The sequence below is a fragment of the Tupaia chinensis genome, unplaced genomic scaffold (assembly GCF_000334495.1).
Source record: "Tupaia chinensis unplaced genomic scaffold, TupChi_1.0 Scaffold143601_1, whole genome shotgun sequence".
Classification (NCBI taxonomy): domain Eukaryota; kingdom Metazoa; phylum Chordata; class Mammalia; order Scandentia; family Tupaiidae; genus Tupaia; species Tupaia belangeri.
The window spans coordinates 80,178-88,198 of record NW_006203447.1 but is presented as its reverse complement, the minus strand read 5'-3'; the positions used below and the strand labels follow the sequence as shown (position 1 = coordinate 88,198).

Sequence of the window (8,021 nt, the reverse complement as noted above, 5' to 3'; positions counted from 1 at the left end):
CTGACTGTCCCTATTAAGGAGGCTCAGCACAACCAGGCCTGGCGAGCAGCTGGTGGGACGAAGTCCCAGGACTCAGAAGCCCATGGAGGTGGGGACCCACGATGCCACCTGGTAGTGGTGGCAGGGGAGGGTCGGTCACACCCCTGAACCAGACAATGCTGAGGCTGGTGGATGAAGGGATCCTGAAGAGCCCGTGAGAGCACACCCCACGGCAGGATGGACTGCACGGACCCCATGGACGACTGCACCCGGGCTCTTCAAAAAGCGCGAAAGGGGTCCCAGGGCACAGACATTGCGACTGGTCTGGAGGCCTTGGACACCCCGTGGGCCGGGACTGTACACCCCACCAGGGCCAGCACCCTCTCCCGGGGAAGCCCTCCCGCACCCACAGCTCCTCGCGGAGTCTGGAGAGCCTGCCGCGCCTTAAACCCCACCAGGGTCCCCCCACCGGCCGCGGACAACCTTGACTCCTGTGTGTGAGGCCGGGTCGGTCGGGGAGGTGGTTGGCACCACGGGCGACCAGGTCAGCACGGGGCGAGGAGGGGCCTGAGGACCCGTGGAGGGGGAGGCACAGGCAGGCCAAGCGCAAGAAGAAACGGAGGAGACAGAGCCCCGGGAAGAGCACAGGGGACACTCCTCCAAGCACTCACGTGACTGGTCCCCGGCCTGCCCAGCCGAGGCCCTTGGGGCCGACCCCCGAGACTCCCACACGCCTGACCCCACTGCAGAGGCCCCGGAGGACTCACCGATACCGCAGACGCCGTCACCTCCCTTCTTCCTCATCCACGTCCATCCGTCCGTCGGGTCCCGCTCCGTGGGAGCGCCCCAGGCGACCTTGTCATCCAGGGGACTCGCACCGAGGGGGCTACACACCTCGGGCTCCCAGGGCCTCGCCTGGGAACGCCAAGGAGAGCCACGCTCTTGGGCAGTGCAGGTGGGGAATGGCGCCCTTCCTCTGACGTGTCCAGCGAACTGCCCACACACGCACGCACAGGGCGCCTTATGGAATGTCGTCCCAATGCTGGACTGGGACCCTCCTCCCCAATGGGAGGGGAAGGCGCTATGAGGGGTGGGTGTGGTTGGAGGAATGCGCTGTCCAGTGTAGGAAATGGCTGTGTCCAGGAGGGGTGAAGGAGCTGTCCAGGGTACGGGAAGGCTTTCTCCAGGACAGGCTAAGAGCGAAGCTCGACCCCCGCTGCAGGGCCCGCGGACTCCACTTCTGGGATGGAGAGGGAACCATGTGTTCCTCAAGGACTGTTGCTTGGGCGGCTACTGTGCACAGAAGGGGTGGGGGCGGCAGCTGGGTGGGTTCTGCACCCCAAGGCAGCCCTCTTGGGTCCCTAGAGATGACCAAGGGCAGGTCACCTCCCATCTAAGCTGCCCATCGAAGTGGGAGCCTCAAGGGATGCCTAGGAAGTGGGGGATGGGGATGTGCAATATGAGTGAGAGCATGCAGCATCTTTCACAATTGTTGTCAGGGTCGACGTCCTCTGGTCTGAAAGGGTAACCCTCCCACTTCAGGGCGAGATGGGAGCAAGGGGACATGGAACCCCACCTTGTGGACAAGGACAGCGAGATGGACACCAGAGCTGGACCCACCCACCATGATGGCTCACACAGCCAGCACTCTCGGGTGAGGAGAAAGCACAAGCGCTCACATTCAGCTTCCACCGGGAGAGGAACTTAAAGAGGAAGACCCAACCCGTGTTCCAAGAGGCGAACAGGGCCCAGCCACTTTTCCTCTCTTTACCGCCTTGACGCCCCAGTACACCAAAGCCGCCTCAACATCCTCAAGGAACACATTTGGGCAAGAGAGTCGGCTCGGGGGAAGAGCACCGAGAAGAGCGACACCACCTCTGAGCCCCCAGCATCTGAAAGGTGACCCGGAGCGCTCCAGGGACACCAGCAAAGGGGGACAGCACGTGACACCCCCCCCCGCCCCCTGCCACAGAATGGAAAGAGAGACAGGAAGTGTGTTTACAGTGTAAGAGATGGGATCTGAGAACGGACAGAGAGCAGGAAGTAAAAAAATTAAAATGTGGGTTCTTAGGAACACTTTATAACTCAATCTTAGTTCTAAGTGAAGTAGGAAACAATTGAAGGTACAAAAAATTAAAGTGATAATAAAACAAACACTTAAAGAATATCAGTGAGGATATAGGGAATCACAAATTTCTGTACCAATTAGCATTCTGTAAGAAGACAGAATTAACAGGATATGTATACATACATAAGAGAGAATTTATTGGAGGAATCATCTCACGTTACTATGGGAGCTGAGAAGTCCCATGACAGATCACCTCTAGCTGGACATTTTAGAATTCTCCTAGTGTGGGTCAGTCCAAGTCCAAAGGCCTCAGAGGTATGGAAGCCTATGATGTAACTCACAGTCTGGTGTTGAAAGACAGAACCTCAGGGTCCTCTGGTATAAATCCTGGAGTCCGAAGGCAGGTGAGTTCTGATGTCTGAGGCAACAGACGTCTATACTTCTCTGTCTCTAAAAGATCCATCTGTCTTCTGTATTTATTCTTTCTGGGCCCCTTTTTGATTGGATAACACTCACTGACAATGAAATTGGATCTTCCACATCTAAACAACTCAGACTCCCATGTTAATACCTCTAGAAATACACCCAGGGATGCACCCAGAATTATGTTTTTCCTATGTGTCCCCCTAGTCCAGTCCAGTTGATGCCCAACACTAACCATCACTTAATGATTCACAGCTAGGTACTTAAACAAGTTCTGTCATCTGAAGGAAAGTCCCCCTAGTATACAAAGAAATTCAGTGTGTGTGCACCTACCACACAGTAAGTCCAAGAAGAAATGTGTATGAGAAGGTGCTCACTGGGAGCAAAGTATTGGCAGCAACCTGGTATTCAATAAAAGGGGAACTTATAATGCAGTAGATGGACTACTAACCAGTTGGAAGTGATGAAGTAGCTATATATACAAACATGAACAGTATCAAAACTATGGTAATTGGGACCGGCAGTTGGCGTAATGACTATGTCACTGGACTCACATGTAGTTGACCGTGGTCTGATTCCTGGATCTCGTGGCTTAAACTCACGCCAGGCATGTGTGCGTGTGTGCCCAAGATCCCAAGAGGACAATGGAGGAGAAGGGATTGCGGCATGGCCATCCCCCCACTCCAGGGGGTGATTTCTCACTTTCGTCTCTGTCTTTCTGGAAAGCACATGCACCCTATAGCAAAAACCTCTCCATAAAAGAGAAACTATGGTTAAGACAATGGATTCCACGTGGCTGAATCTGTGCTTCAAATATTAGGCACGGTTTCTTGAATATCATGCTGGGCCTAATAGCATCCATATCCCAAATCCTGAGATAAGACTAGAGAAGGGATTGCAGCAAGGCCATCCCTTCTGGTAGATGATTTCTCACTTTTCCCCTCTCTGTCTCTGTAATGGGTGTATGCATCTTACACAAAACTTAAAAAAAAAAAGGATGGGTTAATTGTCAGTACTTTCAAATGAATGTATAGATTGATTGAAATTGCTATTGACATTCTGACAATATTATTTGGTACAAATATCTGGAATGGAACATTATGACACATTTTCCTGTTTTTCTACACAAAAATAAATCAGGACTTTCCTGACAACCAATTAGAAATATACACCCTAAAATTCATATAGAATTGAAATAAAGATCCTGAACAGCTAAAACTATTTTATAAAAAAGGAAGAAAATGCATGGTCTCAATTTCTTATTTCAAATCATACTACAAAGCTACATTAGTGAAAACAAAGTGGTTCTGACATTCAGACAAATATACATATAGGCAATGGAACTGAAAGCCCAGGAATAAACACTTATGGATAAATCATTTTCAACCTAGCAGCTAAGACCATTCACTATGGAAAGGACAGTCTTTCCAAAAATAATGCTGAGTAAACTGGGTGTCAACATGCAAATTTGAGGTATAAAAACTAAAGTATAAACTAAACTATAGGCCTCTTAGTGGAACATTAGGGAAAAGCTTCATAACAGTGGATTTTGAAAAGCTTTCTTTTGTTCACCACAAAAGCACAGAAAAACAAACAAACAAACAAACAAACAACAGAAGGAAGATAGATAAGCGGGAAAGAAGAATGGATGCACCTTCTCAAGTGGGAAACACCTACGTAGACACACAACTGTGACCTGACAACAAGTTCGTCCAAAAATATGAGACTCAAATGTGAGAGTCCTGCCATCCCTTGACACACCACACTCTCTGAAGTCTCTGCATATTTATGCAGACTGAAACTTTCTGAGAACTCGTCCCTCTTAAAGAGTGTTTGCTGTGTTTGTTCTCAAGCACGACCACCCAACTCACTCAGACACTGACCACAGTCACCTCAGCCCTGGCCCCTGAACAAGGAGCTGCTCAGATCTCACTTCTGAGCCCACTGTGTCTCACCTCCCTGCAGCCTCCTCAAAGTGGACAGTCATCGTATTTCCCAAGTGTCCTCCTGTTAACTCAGAAATCCTCCCTGGAAAAGGCTAGTTATTAACATCAGTGACCTCAGGGCAGAGCAGGGGCATGGCCTGTGGGTGTCCTAGACTGATAGTGAGTAGGCTCTAGGCTAACCCACTGCCAAGACTTCCCCTGAGAGACTGAGCTCTGCGCAGTGGGCAGCAGAGAGCACTATGGGTCTGTTTCTGGCTGCACATGGGTTGCCTACAGCTGGGCCCTCCCCATGCTCTCATGGCTAGCCCATGGGGGCTAAGCTCACTGATGCAGGCTCAGCAGCTGGGCCTCTCTGAGTGTGGTCTCAGCACTGCCTTCTCCTTGGTCCTCCACAAATAGCCATGGCCGTCCACAAGCAATACATTTGCACAAATAGCACCTCCTGTGACAGAGGGTGGGAAGAAAAGGCAGCCTAGGGAAGCCCAGCCATGTGGAGACCAGAGGCTGTGCCCACCCTGGCCTAGACTCCTCTCCTCCTCCACCCTCCTTCACTGCACAGGTAGGACAGACCTTGGGGACACAGGGCAGGCCCTGCCCTACTTCAGTCTCATGGATGAGACTCCTTAAAATCATTACCCTAGTCTCTACTCCTTATTCAAATGTGTCTGTGTCTACAGGTTTCCTCTCCCACCCTGTGCTGACTCACCCACTCTCCCTCTCTCAACTCCTGAAGCATCTACCAAGTTAACCTGCACTCTTGCAGTGACACCAATGTTGGTGGCAAAACCATATACTGATAGCAGCGGAAACCAGGGAACCCTCCTTGCTATCCCTGTGACATTACTCAGACTTCAGTAAGCACCAGGTCTCCAAGATCCCCAGCTACTTCTCTGGATTTGAAGACACATCGACCAGAGCTGGTGTTCTGCCCATTTCTGGGCTGTAGCCTGAGCTTGAGGCCAACTATTACTGTACGATTGGGCACAGCACTGCTTCCCACAGTGACATAGGCAGATGGGGACATGGGACAAAAACCTTGCTGTTTTGTAACTTTTTTTTTTTCTGCTCAAAAGGGTGGGTCAAACAGATGCAGGGAGTTGGGAAAAGATGCAAGGCCCTGGTGTCAGGTTGTCTATCTGCTGTTAGTGGGAGCTCACAGAGCTCTTAGTAGGCTCACAGAGCCTTTAGCAGTGCTCACAAATGCTTCATCTCTCTTGGATCCTGTTAAACTCAGGATGAATGCTCACAGAGCTCTTTCCTCCCTCTTGGAGCTCCCAGCATGTGGAGCTGAGCTGAGCCCAGCCAAGGCCATCAGGGCTCAGCAGGCCAAACCAAGGTCACACAGAGCAGTACTAGCTCCTTTCTCTCAACGGGTTGTACACAGTAGCGGCTCACCGCCAAAACCAAACTGTCACACACGCACATGCGCCTTACACTCGATGGTGTAAAACAAACAGCACAGCGATACATACTGAACAAGCAGGCAAGTGCAGTACAATTAAATACATAAGATGTTGCAACCAGTAGGTGGCATAGCGGTTAAGGCACTTGACACCACATTGCTGACCTCAGTTCGAGTCCTGGACCTGATTGCTTGCTCTCTCACTTTCTCTCCTTCTCTCTTTCTCTCCCCCCTCTCATCAAATTAAAATAAAATGAATGAATAAATGAAATTGAATAAATTATTCTTTTTTAGAAAAACCCATACGATATTCACACTGTGGCTTTCAAACATGGTAACGTAGGAGGTGAGGGAAGCGGCTCACCCTGTTCTGGCTCCATTTGCAATACATCTTGTCAATCACTTCATGGAGGACATCTAGATTAAAACAGGGATTTTGAACCTTGGCACTACTGATGATGAGGTCCAGGTCTTTATGAGATCGTCATTCTGTGCATTGCAGGATGCCGAGAAGCATCCTTGGGTCTCACACATCAGATGGCTGTAGCACCCCATTCCTTCTCAAACCCAACCCACCTCCAAAAACATCTCCAGACATTGTGAAATATCCCAACAGGTGACAAAGTCACCCAAAATTGAATATCAGTATGCTAAAATCGCATGGTCTGGGACCAGCAGGCGGCATAGTGGTTGGGGAGCTGGACTCCCACATGGTCAGCTGTGGTTCGGGTCCTGGACTGGCAGTTTGCTTTCACACTTTTTTCTGTCTCTCTGTTTCTCACTGGTCAAGCGGAGGCGGGAGTGGCCATGCCACAATCCCTTCTTTCAGGACTTTAGGTATGCACACATGCTGGCTCTGAGGGTTTTTTTTTCTTTTTTGGGGGGGGGGGGAGAGACTTTCGCTATAGGACATGTGTGCTTGCCAGAAAGACAGAGAGAGACAGAGAGATAGAAAGTTAGAAATCCCCCTGGGGGGATGGCCACACAGCAATCCCTTCTCCTCCATTCTCCTCTTGGGATCTTGGTCACGCACGCACACGCGCCCGGTGTGAGTTTAAGCCACTGGGTCCAGGATTTGAAATACAGTCGGCTACATGGGAGTCCAGAGACATAGCTATTATGCTAACTACTGGTCCCGACCTCTGTGAGTTTTAAGCCACAGAGTCCGGGTCTTGAACCCTAGTCTACTACTCGGCACACCCTCGGCCTGTAGGGGCAGAATGGAGCACGTGCAGTGCCAAGGAGCCTCTCTGAGGGAGCACAAATGTCCCCCCACACACACCAACCTCCACTGACTGCACAGAGCCCTGGACAAGCAGATCCAGACCTTGGGGCTAGGGAAACCTGCGCTTCCAGAAGAAGGCCTGGGGCACCTCATGTCTCTGTACTGCAAGGGCCAGGAAAGGCCAAGGCCCGGGTGTGACTGTCCCTAGTAGGAGGGGCGGCGAGACCTAAGGTGGGCCTGGGGAACTGCTGGCGGGACAGAAGTCCCAAGGCTCGGGAACCCAAGGAACTGGGAACTGGCTACGCAGCCTGGTGGTGGGAGGAGTGGGGGAGGGTGGACCGCGCCCCCGAACCAGACAGCTCCGCGGCTGGTAGACTGGACCCTGGAGGGCCCGCAAGAGCGACACCCCACAGCGGGGACGGACTGCGTGTCCCCGAGGACGACTGCACCCGAGCCCTGCGGACAGGACGGCGACAGGAAGGTAGGAGGCCGGCGAGGGCGAAGGCGCCCACAGGTGGTGGCAGGAGGGCCGTGGGCTGCGCGAGGGCCTGAGGGGCGCCTTCACGGATCACACCTGAGGGGCGCCCACATGGATCTGGTGGCTTTCTTCGAAAAGCACGAAGGGGGTCCCGGGGCACAGCCATTGCGACTGGTCTGGAGGCCTTGGGCACCCCGAGGGCCGGGACCTCACACCCCGCCAGGGCCGGCACCCCCTCCCCGGAACGCCCTCCCGCACCCACCGCTCCTCGGGGTCAGGCGAGGACGCCGCACCTTAGACCCCACCAGGTCCCCACCGGCCGCAGACACCCGTGACTCCCGTGTGAGGCCGGGTCGGTCGGGGAGGTGGGTGGCGCCGCCGGCGACAGGGGTCGGCGGGGGACGAGGAGGGGCTTGGGGACCCGCGGAGGGGGAGGCCCGGGCAGGAGAAGCGCGGGAGCAGCGGGGAGACGGAGCCCCGGGGGGAGGACAGGGGGCCGT

The 8,021-nt window shown here is 52.9% G+C and overlaps 1 pseudogene; it reads left to right on the top strand.

Annotated features, from left to right (window-relative positions):
• The first annotated feature begins 216 nt into the window (after window positions 1–216).
• The window catches only part of LOC102500407 (ras GTPase-activating protein-binding protein 2-like), a 58,839-nt pseudogene continuing 51,034 nt past the window's right edge, over window positions 217–8,021 (top strand).